Genomic DNA, 18,053 nt, shown 5'->3' with positions numbered 1-18,053 from the left:
TCTTAATTTGTTTATTTTTGTGATTTCCCTATTTGAATTGATATCAAGACGTTCTGTTTTGTGATCTTGTGTTGTGCTGATATCTGATATTATTGGTTCTCTGACCAAACAATATCCTTTAGTATTTCTTGTAGCTTTGGTTTGGTTTTTGCAAATTCTCTAAACTTGTGTTTGTCTGTAAATATCTTAATTTCGCCTTCATATTTCAGAGAGAGTTTTGCTGGATATATGATCCTTGGCTGGCCGTTTTTCTCCTTCAGTGTTCTGTGTATGTCGTCCCATTCCCTTCTTGCCTGCATGGTTTCTGCTGAATAGTCTGAACTTATTCTTATTGATTCTCCCTTGAAGGAGACCTTTCTTTTCTCCCTGGCTGCTTTTAAAATTTTCTGTTTATCTTTGGTTTTGGTGAGTTTGATGATAATATGTCTTGGTGTTTTTCTTTTTGGATCAATCTTAAATGGGGTTCGATGAGCATCTTGGATAGCTATCCTTTCGTCTTTCATGATGTCAGGGAAGTTTTCTGTCAGGAGTTCTTCAACTATTTTCTCTGTGTTTTCTGTCCCCCCTCCCTGTTCTGGGACTCCAATCACCCGCAGGTTATCCTTCTTGATAGAGTCCCACATAATTCTTAGGGTTTCTTCATTTTTTTAAATTCTTTTATCTGATTTTTTTTCAGCTATGTTGGTATTGATTCCCTGGTCCTCCAGATGTCCCAGTCTGGATTCTAATTGCTCGAGTCTGCTCCTCTGACTTCCTATTGCATTGTCTAATTCTGTAATTTTATTGTTAATCTTTTGGATTTCTACATGTTGTCTCTCTATGGATTCTTGCAACTTATTAATTTTCCTCTATGTTCTTGAATAATCTTTTTGAGTTCTTCAACAGTTTTATCGGTGTGTTCCTTGGCTTTTTCTGCAGTTATCCTAATTTTATTTGTGATATCTTTAAGCATTCTGTAAATTAGTTTTTTATATTCTGTATCTGATAATTCCAGGATTGTATCTTCATTTGGGAAAGATTTCGATTCTTTTGTTTGGGGGCTTGGAGAAGCTGTCATGGTCTGCTTCTTTAAGTGGTTTGATATGGATTGTTGTCTCCGAGCCATCACTGGGAAACTAGTTTTTCCAGAAAATCTGCTAAAAAAAAAATGCAGTCAGACCCCTATCAGAGTTCTCTCTCTGGCTCAGGCTATTGGGATGTTAATGAAGCCGCCTGGGGAGGGCGGGGGAGGGAACAGAGAGATAAGAGAGTAGCACCTCAGAATATAGCCAGAGTTGCTTGTCTTGCTTGGAATGACTATTATATCTGAGATTCCCGCGGGCGCATCTCCTATGTGTGCTGGCTGTGTGGAGATTGCCCCCGGGGGGTCTGGCCCGCTGGAGTCACGGTCAGATCCTCCGCTTCCAGCCCCACGCCCAGCATCAAGGCTCCCCTACTGGGACGGTGCACTCTCGATTCCAAAATCAGTCGCTGTCTCCCGGGGACTTCTCGTCCCTCCAGCCGCGTGGCTGTGCCGCCCTCGCGAACCAGGTGGGCCCCCTCTCGGGGTTAGTTCAGATGGGTGGAGCAGCTCCCCGTGCTTGTGCCGTGACCGAGTGTCCCAGCTGGGACGCTGTTCTCCCCGCTCCAATACCAGTCGCTGCCTCCCGGGGACTTCTCCTACTGGCTGCGTCCCACGCCGCCCGTGCAACCCGACTGGGCCCCTTCCCGGGGTTAGTTCAGGGGGGTGGAGCAGCTCTCTGTGTTTATGCCGTACCTGCGTCCAGTCCAAATCCCGGCGGGATGGTTCCCTGGCTGGGACGTTGCTCTTCCTGCTCCAAGACCAGTCACTGCCTCTCAGGGACTTCTCCTACCAGCTGCGTCCCACGCCGCCCGTGGAACTGACTGGTCTCCCTCCCGGGGTTAGTTCAGGGAGGTGGAGCAGCTCTCTGTGCTTGTGCCGTACCTGACTGGTACGCTGGCTCCAGGCTCTGGAAACAATCGCTGCTTCCCCGTATTAGTTCGTTCTCCGTCTCTAAATCTGTTTGTTGTTCAGGGTTCGTAGATTGTTATGTATGTGATCGATTCACTTTTTTTTCCATGTCTTTGTTGTAAGAGGTATCCGAGGTAGCGTCTGCCTAGTCCGCCATCTTGGCTCTGCCCCCCGACGTATTGTTTTTAATAGAAAAAAATACACGAATGCTAAGAGCAAACTAGTACGTAAGCCTTTCTCTACTCAAAAGACAGAAAAGCAAGGGCCTTATGTGGAGATTTGTGATAATGATGCCATGAGACACCTACCCAATATCTCACAGAGTTGAACAGCAGAACCATTTCCTTGTCTTCAAAGCACATTAGAACACCAGGCTGAAAACAGAGAAATGCAAAGTTCTGCTTAGGATCATGAAAGCTCTTCTCATCACCTAACACGTGCCCTATGGTTCCCAGATCTGTGTCTCCCAAGGGTGGTATTTCAGTGGCCCTGAAATTCTAGTTTAAGGAGAACACATATATTAGTGGTTACCAAGAGTTGGAAGGAGGTGTAGAAGGGAAGTGACCGTTTAATGAGTTCCCGGTTTCCACTTCGGGTGATGAGTGTGTCGTGGAACTAGAAAGAGTTGATTGTTGAACAACATTGTGAATACACTAAATGCCGCCGAGCTATAGACTTCAAAATATTTAATTTTACATTATGTGAATTTTATCTCTTTTTTTTACAAAAAGACACACAAAGGACCCATAGGTAGAAAAAGGCGTGTATAGAAAATTTTCTTTTCTGAAAAAAGTCATACGACTCTAGAAGCAAACAAACAAAAAAAAAACCAAAAAACTTGTTTTTCCTTCATCACAATGGGAACTGCTTTGAAAGTCATCCTTGTTAACGTGAAAAGAGATTGATGATTGTGTGCACACTCCAGTATACAATGTGAAAAAAAAAGTTTTTTTTTGTTTGTTTGTTTGAAATTAAGAGAAAATAATACAGTCCTCCAAATTGTAAATTGGTTTCCTGTGAATCTGTTGCTGGGCAGTTCAAGTAAAGCTAACTCAAGGCCCAGTATGAAAGTCCATTTTTGCTCAATACTACACATGCTCCTGGTTCTGGGTCTGTGCTCTGTGGTCTCAGCAACCCCTCCTGTTGCCCTGTAGGCAGATTTATGTGCTTACATTTTCTTCCGCTCATTGTGTCCCTGGCAGAGTCATACATGTCTGCGTTCTCAGCAGTGCCAGAACTTAGCTATAGGGATACTTTTTATTGGACATGACTGGGTGGATGACTAGTCAGCCTTGGAGAGACAGTGCATACTCTCTGTACCACCCAGGCCTGTAGTACATACTTTCTACTCACTGAAGGCCTCACTCTGGAGTCTGCCTGATCCAGTTCCAAGTAGCAGTAGTTCAGGAGACTGAGTCAGCAGAGATGGTGCAGGTGAGGGGGAGGGTATTTGAGTAACTCACTACCTAAATGCCTGACTCTTTCAGCTACAACTGGGACAGAACTCACCACACCCATTGCCCCTGAGTCCATAGTAAGTTAGAGTGGTTCTATAGGGCAGGGTAGAACCACTCAAATGTTATTCAAGGATGTAAACACTATGGGATCTGACTGGCATATCTTTCACCAGAGGAGCCACTGGTGGGTTCAAACTACTGAACTTCTGGTTAGCAACTGAGTGCTTAAACACCATGGCTCCAGGGCTCTGATCGGACACCTGGAAATGAAAGGAAGAAAGCACATTAAACACCCTGTCCCCCTGTGAATTCTCTGTGATCCACTTTACTTGACAGTGACCTCAAGAAAGACCCACCACTAGAAGCATAATGAGGAAGGAGGCAGGCATTTCTGGAGCAAGGTCAGCCTAGCTCAAGAGGCTCTGGAGTCCCCTGGCAGGGAAGATGCATTAAAACAGGAAACCACACAAGGTATTTGACTGTCAGTGTCACTGGCTGATAAAAGGTCTGAGGACCATGAACAGCTCTTGGATGAGCAGGGGCCGAAGCTCCACAGGGGATTCCTCCAAAGCTAATTCCTGAGTCAAGTTAGATGCAAGCAGGTAACAGAGGTGCAAGTGATGACAGCCACACGTGTGAGTTGAGTTTGAGACTCCCCATATTACAGCATTTGCTATCTTACATCAGTCAGAGTCCCAATGTACCTGCATTGATTGATTCACTCTCATTCATTCCTTTGGAGATCTGAAGGCCAGACACAAGAGGCACTCTTACACATCCCCATCACCAGGAACCAGGAAGACCCAGTGACTGTCACTCAGCTCAGTTCCTTGTACTCCCTTGTATCCCCCCACCCCCCATGCAAATCTCCCTTGGGGCTTTCACAGATATGTGGGTGCCAGGCTGATCTGTGTGGTAGTCTCCATCCTTCAGATGGTCAGTCAGACAGTGTTGACCCTCCTCTGCCTGCTGGTTGCTTCTCTGGGTGTCTCAGGGGCTCTAGGACCTACAGAGTCTTCAATGGAAGAGACTCACCATGATGTACTTCTCCCCAGATGCTTTCTCCAAGCTGAGACTACAGATGTCAGGCCCAGGGCTGGTGAAGGCCTCTCAGAATCTTTTTCCCATCTGACCCTGAGGATTTGGACTCATACCTCTGAGATTCAGTCTGAATAGATATAAACTGGGAATCACGGAAGTAACTTTATGTGTGAACTTTTTTTTATAGTAGGAACCCAGTGAACCCAGTGATGTTAGATATTACTATCACCGTAATTAGTTTTGTAAGCACCCACTGGGAAGGAAAGAGCACTTCCATGAGCCCTTATCTAGAAACATTAGAATTGCACGAGGAACACCTGCTCTGGTCCTTTCCTGTGTCACCTGTGTTACTGTAGCATGTCTGCTCACCTCAGCCCAGTGGCCTTACTCATACATTGATGGCTTTAGACCCATATGTTTCTTATAACTCCTTTTGTCCACATAACTGAATAAACAGAGCCCCCAATATATCACATCTTTTACTGTTCACTATTTGTTAAATAAACTAAACAATAAACCATCCCCATCCCTGAATGTAGGCTATAGAAAAGTCCCTAGAAATAGGATGAGGTGATTAACAGGAAAAATTGGGACCATCTGGATAGGAGCTAGAAAAGCAGGTTGACCTGCTATGGGATTGTGGAATAGAGGAGACAACATCTGACATCCAGGTCCTGATGGTTCCATTATTCACCAAGGAGGCTCTGGGGCCTGAGTTTGCACAGAGGAAGTAGTGCCTGTCTTCATCTTCAGGGGCTGATGTACCAGTAGGCATACTGATATAAACATTTGGCCCTCAAACAAAACAAAACACGTATAAAAGAAGTGGGCACATATGTATATGGATGTGCATGGGCTCCTAGGTTCTGTTTCTCCCCAGGAAAGAAGAAAGTGTTAAGTTACTAAGGCTGAAAATCAATTTTGGGAATTGTAGACATCATTAAAGACAATTATATCTGGTATTATAGGGGCCTTGGACTCGACGTCACTAGGTTTTTTTTTTTTTTTTTTTGTGGTACAGTTGTTAAACTCTTGGGAGCTAACCAAAACGTCAATAGTTCAAATCCACCAACCACTCTGGGGCGGGGGCGGGGGCGGGGGAGAGATGAGGCAGTCAGTGTTCGTTAAATTTTACAGCTTTGGAAACCCAATGGGGAAGTTCTACTCTGTTGTTATAGGGTTGCTGTGACTTGGAATTGAGTTGATGGCAAGTAGTTATACTTGGTGTCTAGACTGTGTTTAACTTGTTGTCAAAGACTTAGAAGACAGGAGAAACTTGGGAATAAAAATTAAAAGAGATAAAGATTTAAGTAAGATGTTTTTGAAGGTTAATAGTGATGAACTCACTGAGGGGAACCAGGTATCATGACCAGAGGGAGAATGAAAATGGGATGGTGGATTTTATTTTGAGGATATGGTAGTTCTGACTGATGGCTTTACTTCCCCTCTAAGAAGTTTCATAAGAAAATTAAAAACAAAGTCTGAACATTGGGAGTAGACAGGCCCGAAGTTTGCAGAGAAGTAAGAGTCATTGTTGGAGTCGTTGTAAAATGCGGCAACCTGAACTATCCTGAGAAAGATAGCAGTGTTCCTAGGTAATGTTTAGATCAGTTAAATTAGTTGTAGATGAGTAGTTCTAGCCAGTGAGGCAGGAGAGATGACCTGTCGGGGCATTCCTAGAGTTGTTCAGAAGAGCATTTCAGAAGATATGTCCCCTCCTCTCCTCCAACACATTGTCATATCACAAAAATACATGGTAGTCCAAACTCTTCCACAATACTAAGGACCATAATGCAAAAATAACAGAGGGATGCACCAGGGAGAGTAGAGGGACACATTTTCTCTGCAGAGGACACAAAATGAAGAGCAAAGCCAAGCATGAAGACAAAAACAGGATATCACTAGAGGAATCTGAAGTCTCTGGTACCTGTAGCAAAAAGAAATTTTTGCCCTGGTAAGCATGAGCTACCCTACCTAGATTCATACAACCTTCTACACCCCTACCTAGATTCATAGAAACTTCTACAATAAAGGTATAGCAGGAGGTAGGGTGTGATCATATCATAGGGAAAGGTTAATACATAAAATAACGTGAATATCTACTGAACTACTGAGCACATCTGTCTTTCCACAAATAAATAAAGAAATAAAATTGGGGAATACCAAAGAGCAAGAAAACAATCATAATTAACATAGTATCAAAATGAGATTCACGTATGACACCTGTATTGGAAGTATAAAATGAAACATAAAATTGAAACTATAATTAATATGCTAAAAGTTCTAAAGGAAAATTTAGACAGGGTGTGGGGCAATAGGTAGTTTTAACAGAGTTATCTGAGCCATCAAATCTACTCTTATGAATATTTCTAAAGTAGTTGAAGGCAGAGACTCAGATGGATACCTGCACACTAATATTCATGGTAACATTATTCACTTTCTAAAAGTGAAACAATGCATGTGCCCATCAACAGATGATTGGTCCTAAAAAGTGGTATATATTTACAGTGTAATATCATCAGGCCATGAAGAGGAACTAAATTCTGATAGATACTGTGATACGGATGAATCTTGAAAACATTATGCCTAGTAAAATAAGCCACACACAAAATGAGAAACATCGTATGAATTCTCTTACATGAAATACCTAAAATAGGCAGAAAGTAGGTTGGAAGTTATTGGGGTCTGGCAGGGGCAGGGAGGAGGATGGAGAGTTATTGCTTGATGGGTACAGGGTTTCTGTTTGGGGTGATGAAATTTTTTAGAAATAGATAGGTTTCTGAAAAATTTTGTCTAAAGGTTGTCAAACATTTTAAATCTAACCAATGTCACTATGTTAACAGGTAAGGTCAGCTAAAGCAAAGTGTTATATACTGAATTGTGTCCCCAACAAATGTGTGTCAACTTGGCTAGGCCATGATTCCAAGGATTTGGTGGTTGTCCACCATTTTGTGATCTGATGTGATTATCCTGTGTGTTGTAAGTCCTACTCTCTATGACGTTAATGAAACAGGATTAGAGGTAGTTATGGTAATAAGGCAGGACTCAATCTGCATGGTTAGGGTATATCTTGACCCATCTTTTTGAGATATAAAAGAGAGAATGGAGATGCATGGACGGGGAACTCATGCCACCAAGAAGGAAGAGGCAGCGAGCCCTTTGGACCCAGGGTCCCTGTTCTGAGAATCTCCTAGACCAGGGAAAGACTGATAACAAGGACATTTCCCAAAGCTGACAGAGAGAGAAAGCCTTTCCTAGGAGCTCGCACCTTGATTCCTGACTTCTGACCTCCTAAACTGTGAGAGAATAAACTTCCGTTTTTTAAAGCCATCAGCTTGTGGCATTACTGTTATAGCAGCACTAGAAACTAAGATATGTTTATAGTACCATAATAAAGTAGTGATTAAAGATGAAAATCATGAGAGAGTAACCAGCATTATTTACAGAGGAAGAGTGAAAGAAGTAAAGCAGGCTTATGTTCAAAACCACTGAAGTAATGAAAAGATGGTGTCATGTATCTCAGGTTGCGAGTGAACAAAAGTCAGTCAAGAAGTATATACCCTGAGCTTCTGTAATAGGCGATAGGAAATTTTTTGAAAAGTTAATGGTAATAGTTGAACAACATGATAAATCTTTTGCCACTGAATGGTGCATGTGAAGAAGATTAAGAAGGCAATTTTTTTGTTGCTTATAAATTTACTACAATTTTTTTTTAAGTAAGTGATAAATGACATTTTCTCAGATAGCCAGAAACTGAGAGAAATTATTGCTAGCACAATAACCCTTCAAGAAATAATTACAAATAATCTGGAAGAAGAGGATTGTAATGTAAACCAGAAACCAGAATCTATGCAAAGTGTCAAAAATGGAATAAATAAAGGTTATATTTAAAATTTTATTAGTTTAATTGCTCTAAAAGAAAATTCTTAAAAAAAAAAAAGTAGCTATGTGTTATGGATTGAATTGTGTCCCTCCAAAATATCTGTCAGCTTAGCTGGGCCATGATTCTCAGTATTGTCTGATCGTCAACCATTTTAGGTGATTTTCCTATATGTTGTAAATCCTGCCACTATGATGTAATAAAATGGGTTAGAGGTAGTTATCTTGATGAGGTCTACAAGACTCGTTAATGTCTTAAAAAATCTTAAGTCAGTTTATTTTGAGACATGAAAGGAAGAAGCCAGCAGAGGGACATGGGGCTTTATACCACCAGGAAAGCAGCAACGGGAGCAGAGTGCATCTTTTGGACGTGGCATTCCATTGCAGAGGAACTCCTAGTCCAGGGGAAGATTGACAAGAAGGACCTTCCTCCAGAGCTGACGCAGAGAGAGAGCCTTCCCCTGGAACTGACACCCTGATTTTGGATTTGTAGCCTACTAGACTGTAATACAATAAATTTATCTTTGCTAAAGCCATTCACTTGTGGAATTTCTGTTATAGCAGCACTAGATAACTAAGACACTGTTCCTTGTATGTTTGTAGCATATTCAAAAGTTAACTGGGGATTGGGAAACCGAAGGGTTTTGTATGTTTGTAGCGTATTCAAAGGTTAACTGGGCACTGGAAAAAGGAATTGGAAATTGTTGAAGGGCACAGTCCAAGCAGGGTCTGCAACCTTTCCCTGTGGCCCATAGTTGAAACTTGTGCTTAGGACCAGATGTGTCAGCCTGGCCACTTGATGAGATGAGCGTGTGGGCTGACTAAGTTTCCCTGTGCCTCTTGACCCAAAACACATCTCCTAGTAACTAGTGGCCTAGAACACATTCCTTAAGTCTTCCCCTGAGCACATGTCAACATTCCCAGAAACTGCTTCTGCATGTATGTCACATAGCACCTGGACAACCCCATTTCTATCTCTTTGCTGGATGGGAGGGAATAAAATCCATTGAGTGCAGCACAAAGAGGGGTGTGCAGACTTCATCCCTGTGTCCACTGCAGAATGATATTCACTGGCCGTTGGGGACCAGCACCCACTATTGAAACTATCCTTGTTCTGTCTTCTCTTGTCTACGTGAGTAAAGCATTATTCTATAACATGTCTGTGTGTAACTTGTGCTTTTTTTTTTGAAATCAGATATTGGCTCAACACCTATACAATGTTATAATGCCCTTACACTATAAAAGAAGGGGCATAAAACAATTTGAAGACAGAGTAAGATTGTTTTTAAAATGCATATTGTAAACTGAAGAGTAAACAATTAAAATGTTTTTCAAAAAAAATAATTAACATGTCAATTCAGGAGTTATAAATAGTGCCATAAAATGCTAAGTTAAAACAAGAGATAGCAGAAAGAGAGAAAAAAAGGAGCAAAATGAATTATGACAAATATAAAACATCTAGCAAGGTGCTAGATTTTAATCCAAGTATCAGTAATAATTTTGAATAGAAATAATATAAAATTACCAATTAATAACTAATTTACATATTGAATAAAGCATCAATACTAGAAATGTTATTTAGCAAAAAATCATTTTAAATACAGATATGTGGAAAGGTTAAAAGCAAAATATAGAGAAGGATATACCATGAAAACATGAACCAAAAAAAGTCATAAAAATAACCTTGAGAAGCAATATTATTTTCAGACAGTGTAGATTCTTATATAAAGGTTGATTATTAGGGATAAGAAGGGCATTACAAAAACTGAAGTGAACTCTCAAATGTATAACAATCCTAACTTATGGAACTAAAAAAGAAAAAGACAAAATTTCATTGTATTTGGATACTCCAACACTCCTCCCTCTGTGGTTGATTGCATAAACAGTAAGAAAATAAGTAAATTATATATATATTATATATATATATATATATATATATACCCTATAAGCCTTGGAAGCTGGAACTTGAGGCGACTACCTTGTTTTTCTGGGTCTCACAAGTGTTCCACCTTTGAAAATGTGCTTACCACTTACTATCACTCTCTATTAAGACTCCTACCTCATAAACACCCAGTGAGTTTTCATTTTCTTACACATTTCAGCCTCATAAATGTTCTTGCTTTTGAAGGCTTTACTGTATTTGAATAGCACGTCGGAAACGACTCGATGGCACTAGTTTTTTTTTTTTTTTTTATCAACCTGTTAGGAACCCCGGTGGCATAGTGATTAAGTGCTACAGCTGCTAACCACGAGGTAAGATGTTTGAATCCACCAGGCGCGCCTTGGAAACTCTATGGGGCAGTTCTACTCTGCCCTATAGGCTCACCATGAGTCAGAATCGAGTCGACGGCAGTGGGTTTGGTTTGGTTTTGGGTTTTATCAACCTGTTGGAAACTCTGGTGGCATAGTGGTTAAGAGCTATGGCTACTAACCAAAAGGTCAGCAGTTTGAATCCACCAGGAGCTCCTTGGAATCCCTATGGGGCAGTTCTACTCTGTCCTATAGGCTCACTATGAGTCAGAATCTTCTTGATGGCGATGGGTCTTTGGTTTTATCAACCTGTTGGAGCACTGGTGGTGTAGTGGTTTCAAGTTCAGCTGCTAATCCAAAGGTAGGCAGTTTGAATCCATCAACCACTCCTTGGAAGCTCTATGAGGCAGTTCTACTCTGTCCTATAAGGTTGCTATGAATCGGAATTGCCTCAAAGGCAATGGGTTTGGGTTTTGGTTTTATCAACCTATTTGACCTAACTGCAATTTATAGAGCATTCCACTGCTTTGCAATATCACCAATCAAAATATCACCATGTTTTTTATTTGAATTGCCTTCCACTAGCTTTGACAAAGTCAAAATTTTACTGGAATATTTTCCTATATATAAGTGTGTCTGTCTATTCCACCCATAATTAACAAATATATTTAAGTACAACTAATGGCAAAACTGAAGGTAAATGCCATATTTCCAAATATAAAATTTGTTTGTAAAATATATTTTACTACTAGGCTGTATGTTTTCCATTCACACAGTAGCACACTTTCTTATTAATAAATTTAAATGAGCCCTGCAGAGATTACCCAATAAGCAAGGTATGCATGGTTTTACCTGGGTTTACTTACTAATCTCTAATAAAAATCCATGTGAAATTGTGCACTACAGATTAGTAAGTGAACACAAGTAAACACATGCACAACATGCTTAGTGGTTAATCCGTCCCTGGAGCCCTGGTCACAAAAGGTTAAGTGCTTGGCAACTAACTGAAAGTTTTGAAGATCAAGCCCACCCAGTTGCTCTGTAGGAGAATAACCTGGTAATTTGTTACCATAAATAATTAAAAAAATTTTTTTTTAATTTACAGCCTAAAAAATCCTATGGAACAGATCTACTAGATCACATGGGGTCAATATGAGTTGAAAATCGAATTGGCAGGACCTATCAACAACAACAACAAAAAAAATTTTATCAACAACTATTACCAACAACTGTAATATCATTGGATTGTTTAATATAAATTTAATCAGTTATCAATTTTTTTTCAATTTTATTACTTCCATTACTTTACTGGTTGCAGTAACACATTTCCTGTTTCATAAAAGTGGTAAGACACTTGTCCAAGCTATAAAGACACAAATAAATAAATAAATAACTTCTCAGATGAGAGAAGAAAAAAAAAAAAAATATATACTAGACAGATGCCTTTCCCCGGCTAGATTTCAAGTTGCAATATTTAGGAATATGTGTACTGTTGAAACTATAAATATATTGACTAAGTGTCTCCATATTCATATAACTTTAAGGGTTCTAGTTTTGTGGTTGGGGTTTGTTATTAGGTGCTATCACGTCAATTCAGACTCATTGTGACCCCAGATGACACAGGGGAGCTACCCATAGTGTTTTTTAGGCTTAGGGAAGTAGATCACCAGGCCTTTTCTTCTACAAAGCCACTGGGTGGTTTTGAACTGAGAACCTTTGCTTAGCAATCGAACACTTAACCATTGAGTCACAAGGGCTCCTTGCTTCAGGTATATCTAAGTATAGTTTACATACAACAGCATTTACTCTTGGAAGACGTACATTTCTATTAATGTGGGCCAGGTTTAAGGCTTTATACTAGAGTTCCTCAATCTCAGCCCTATTGCCATTTTGGGCGACTTAAGTATATGTTGTGGGAAGAGCCCCGTTCATAGTATGTTTTTTATCAGCATTCCTAGACTTAAAAATTGTGCCAGCTGTACTTGCCCCCAACTGTGAAAACTTAAAAGTGATTCCAAGAATTGCCATTTGTCCCTGGGAGCAAAATTGTCCCTGTAATATATGGATAATAGTGAGGTATACAAAATTACGCAGGTCATTCTAAGTTAAAGGCATTGTGTGAACCTAGACTGAATAGCACTCATGAGACTGAGAAGATTGGAAATCCATTGGAAGGTGGGAGCAGGCTTGAGGTTGAAAATGACAGTAATTTCCTGCATTAAATATTTCTAAATCTGGAAACGAATGGCACAAAATAGTATCCTGTATGATGAAACAGAAGTCTCATGGGAAAATATCCATGTGGAGCCTATCCTGGAAAAGATGGGAAAGACGGGGCAAAATCCTTCCTGTGAAAAGAAGTCATGTTCAGAGTCACAAAGTTTCCCTAGAATCATTGTGTACGGGGTCCCTAGGAGGTGCTGAACAGGTGTAGAGATTATAGCTTCTGAGAGGAAATCCTTCCATGGCTTCTTCCCCTGTACCTGCCCACAAAATGGGCCACTAAGCTGAGTGGGTCCTGAATATCTCCCACAGACCATTCCCTTCTCGCCCTCTGCAGGGAGGTTTATATCTGGGCACACACTGAATTCCCCCACAGTGCTTCTGGCACAATAATACAAGGCTATGTCCTCAGAATTCACAAAGCTGAGTTTTAAATATACTTGTCTCTTGGAGGTGTCCCTAGTGATATTGTTTCGAGTGTTCGGATATAGACTGAGCTTCCAAATTCCACATTATACTGTCCCATTCTAGACCCTTTCCTGAAGCCTGGCAGATCCATCTCAGTGGATAAAGTGAATTCAGAAACAGAACAGGCCAGGGATAGGTCTGCAAGGGCTTCAGCACTCCTGGACCTGACTCCTTCAGCAGCATTTGTGACAGGATAGAAAAAGAAAGATACCTGGGGACAAAAAGAACCACCCTGTGTCACATGCTCAGACGGAGAATCTCCAGACCTTCATGTCTGAATCTCTAAGACACTCACCTCTGGAGCTGCAACCAGAATGAGAAATAGCCACATGTGTTTCGTTGTCTCATAGATGAGGTCCATGACTTCGAGAAAATATTCTTCAAGGTGGGGAGGAACCAGAATTTAAGTAAACGTGTGCTGTAATTTCTTCTGGCTACCTATGTGTGATTTGCATGAGGGAGTTACATTCATGTAAAAAGGTGAAAAAGGGAAAAGGGAGGCAACTTTTTCTTGTATACTTGCTGAATAAGGGATGTTAGCTCTTCCACTGGGAGAACAATCCTCTCCTGGGTCTTTCCTTCACCCAGTCCAGTGTTCTCTTAATTCATATCACGACATATTTTTGCCAGTAATCCAGATGCAGCTAAGAATCAAGGGCACTGCCAGGAATAGAGTCAATGCATCTCTACTCACAGAGATGGATAGAAAGATAGATTGGTGCATAGATAGATCTATAGATAGACAGACAGACAGATGGACAGATGGACAGATGGATAGACGGACTAGATAGATAGATGATGATAGATAGATAGATAGATAGATAGATAGATAGATAGATAGATAGATAGATAGATAGATAGATAGATGATAGATAGATAGATGATTAGATAGATAGATAGATAGACAGACAGGTAGATAGATAGGTAGATAGATGATAGATATATAGATAAATAGATGATAGATAGATAGATAGATACTAAAGATACGTAGATGGACAAACAGATCAATAAATACCAAATATTCACCACAAATCCAAGACTTTGTGAATGGTCACACACCCATTCTGATTCATTTCACACCTCCATTAAACTATATGATGTTTAATGTATTAAAAAAAAAAAATTAATGTATTAGATAGCCCAAAATGTTGATACAGTAACTAAGTGTAACAAAAACACTGAATTCAGACAAAACTGGATCCAAAGTAATGTTTATCATGCATTGGAATGACTTTGAAGACCCAGTAACTCTGGTGAACATTTCTTCACCTGAAACATCTTACTACCAGTATAGGTAGTGGAGCGGAATGCTTGCATGCCAACTTAAAGTCCTTTTTCTTTATTATTATTATTGCACACACTAGATATTTATGCCTGGATAGTAATCATTCCTATTGTTGAAAATTACACCTGCTCACTAGTTGTCCTTTTTCCGTAAAGCTGAGTGTCTGCTCTACATTACAGAGTCTGTAGACTATCTCGTTACAGGAGAACTTTCATAACATAAGACTTCATAACCAGAAACAGTTAGCGCAAGAGCCTTAGCTCACCAACATGTTTTATCAGTAACATGGTCTTTGTCTACAACTCACAAATCCTAGAAGTATCCATTCCTTGTTCTCTGAGTTGCTAACAAAAGATATTAGATTGAGTGAAATCGGTTTCCATTTCTTTGGAGGGAATAATATTCATGGTTCATGGAACTACTGCTGTCCTCAAGATGAATTGCAAAAGGGAGGAGCTCACCAGTGCCAGAAGGAATCTACCTGCTCAGGAAGCATGTACCTTGCGAAAACCATTCTGAAAGCTACGCCCCTGAATCCCTATGTCATTGAACCAGGACATTATGTCTGAGATCCTATCGCTATTTCTCAGGGTGAGAAATGTTTCCCAACTACAGGGATAGTGAGAATCTTCAGCATGTCTGTTTTTCAGGAAGAAAACAGATTCATTCAGAAAACTGGAGGAGAGATAGCTATAGACCAATAACATGTCATGCAACAGAGGATGTTAATTCCTCCTTCCTTGACTGCTGTGAGGACGTGAGAAATTAGAGGGACAAAAAGGCAAGAAAAGTACTTGGTGGTAGATGAATGTTGAGAAGGAGAGGAAAGTGCTGAGAGCAAGGAAAGGGAGGAATCCCAGGTACCAACAAGAGCACCCTCCTCAGCCCCTCTGCACTCACTCCTGGTACTGGGTCCCTCCTGCTCTGTGATTCCTGAGCACCCACTTCAGAATAGCCCCGTCCCAGCCTCCCTGCAGCCCAGGTTTCATCTAGGCTCCAAATGCCTTCCCCTCACTGCGATTCACACAGGGTCATGTTTTCCACCTTCGCAGAGCTCAGGCTCAGGAAATCCTGGTTCTTGGACATGTCTTTGGAGATGGAGATTCAACTTTGAAGGGATGGGTTAAGCGCTTTTCTACCAGTGTTACATTTGTGTCTATACGCTTTTGTCCTTTGCTAGGTGAACGGTGCGTTCAGTCCCAGCAGTGACCACTGGTTGTCGTGGAGAATCCAGAGACAGCACAGGGAGTGGGTCTGTGCTGGTCTCAAAAATGCTGGCTGATTCCTTTAGCTGCACCTGGGACATGACATCTAGGGACAGGAAAAAAAAAAAAATTATTGACAACTATTAGAAAAACATTATCTTGGTAGTCTCTTTTTCGAAAACTCATAATACTCACAGGGTGATGTAATCTCTAGATGGAAGCACATCAGTGGAAATCTTGTGATTTCTAGACAAAGCTAATAATTTCTGGAGAGCCCAGCCCACAGTGTGAAGGTTCCTGTGAGATTCTGGGATTGAACTTGAAAGGGGAAGACTTGATTTTACTCTGGGAGGCCCCAGGAAGAAATCAGAGAAAAATCAGCTAATGTCTCAATGTCAAATTTAGAAGCTGGAAGAAGAAAGTTAGACTCACTCCCCAGGGATGGCCCTTCCTTTACTGACGGCTTAGAGAGGTAGACATGGAGATCATCCATTTGTCCCTTACAGACAGAAGTTCCTTTGATGATGAGAAAAAAAATACTTATGAGAATGCCCTTTTTCTTTTGATAGGGAAACACTTAACTTTCAATTCTCTTTCTTCTTTCATGTTACTTGACACCTTCATCCTCTTTATTTACCCTAACATACCACTGGGTAGCATTTGGGAGGACATTGGGTCAGAACATATTATATGGAACATGCTGCTCCAGATACCACAGATTTTGGTTCACATTCAAGCTCAGGTCACTGGACTCTTCCTTGGTTGCTCTTCACCTCTAGAACAGGCCTTGTAAATAGCTACCAACAGACATTAAGCTAACAGAAGTGGATGTAGATTCTTCCGGTAAGATACACACAGAGTTTGTGTTCAGTGATGGTAAGTCATAATTCATAGCCATGAAGAATTTGTCTTTTTACCTGTTCCTACTCTTAGCACAGACCTGAGCATATTCTCCTAGTACTCCAATCTTCCAGGGCTCTGGCCTGAAAGGGGTTCATGAGTTGCCTCCACTCTCCCTGGACCTCTTTAACTCTCGATTCCTTGTTGTCAACTGGAACTACCTGCATAGTTCTGTGTATGGACATTCCATGAGTGACTACTTCTGTAAGTATAGATTGTCTAGAATGTATATTAGTATGAGTGCATATTGGTGTTTGTGTGTCAAATGTGTGTGTCTTTGTGCACATGCTGAGAGTTAAAAAGAGGTTTCCATGCAATTTGAATAAATATTATAAATGTTTAGGTCAGGAAACGATTCTCATGTCTGTGGAAATATTAGAAGGCTGTATGAGGAGAGTTCTGTGAGCATGTGAAAATGACTGAAATGAGAAAAAAAATCAGATTCTTACATCCCTCAAGTCCCTAGAGCTCTCCCTTTTCCACACTATGGCCCAGGTGGCCAGTATCTCAGGAAGCCCTCAAACTGGGTTATGTATCCCATCTATTAGCCCCAGTCTAGATCAGATAATTCACTTAGCCAAGGTGAACACCACAACCAGCTGCCCTAGGGTTGTGGCACAAGGAAGTAGATGACCCAAGAACTAGGTCAGTCTCATCTCATTCTTTCTCGTTGGCACATTCTCGTTAGAGGGAGGGTTACGTGAGGTTGGGTGCTGGTGCATGCGATGTTCAGGAATTCCATAGATGGAGCTTCTCCGAGGGAAAGTGCAGGCAGGAAAGACAAATCCATGTGCTGAATAAATCTAATAGCTCTGAGGACACTTTACTAAAAATACAAAAGCACATTTCATGGGTAAAACACTTTTAATATAGTTGCATGGCATAAGCCAGGGATGCATATTGAAGTCTATGAGATTGTACAATATTGCCTCTAATGCTAATTGAGGCACAATGAAGAAACACATCTATTACTTCTTTCTGTATTTTCTGTATAACCTTCGAGAGCTGGAACTCGATGGACTGGCTTGTTTCCCTGGGTCTTAGAAGTTTTCCACCCTTGACAACATGTTCATCCCTTTTCCATCACTCTTTATTAAGAATCCTACCTCATAAACACCCAGTGAGTTTTTCTTCTCTGTTAAGTTTTCAGCCTTATGAAGGTGCTGGTTTTCTAAGCTTTGATTCTATTTGAATAACACTATATTAAAAAACCTGGTGGCATAGTGGTTAAGTGTTAAGGCTGCTAACCAAAAAAGCTTGGCAGTTCGAATCCACGAGGGGCTTCTTGGAAACTCTATGGGTCAGTTCCACTCTGTCCCATAGGGTCACTGTTAGTCAGAATTGACGCCACTGCAATGATTTTTTTTTAATCA

Source organism: Loxodonta africana, chromosome 21, assembly GCF_030014295.1.
Source record: "Loxodonta africana isolate mLoxAfr1 chromosome 21, mLoxAfr1.hap2, whole genome shotgun sequence".
Lineage (NCBI taxonomy): Eukaryota > Metazoa > Chordata > Mammalia > Proboscidea > Elephantidae > Loxodonta > Loxodonta africana.
Note: the sequence above shows the minus strand (reverse complement) of the source record.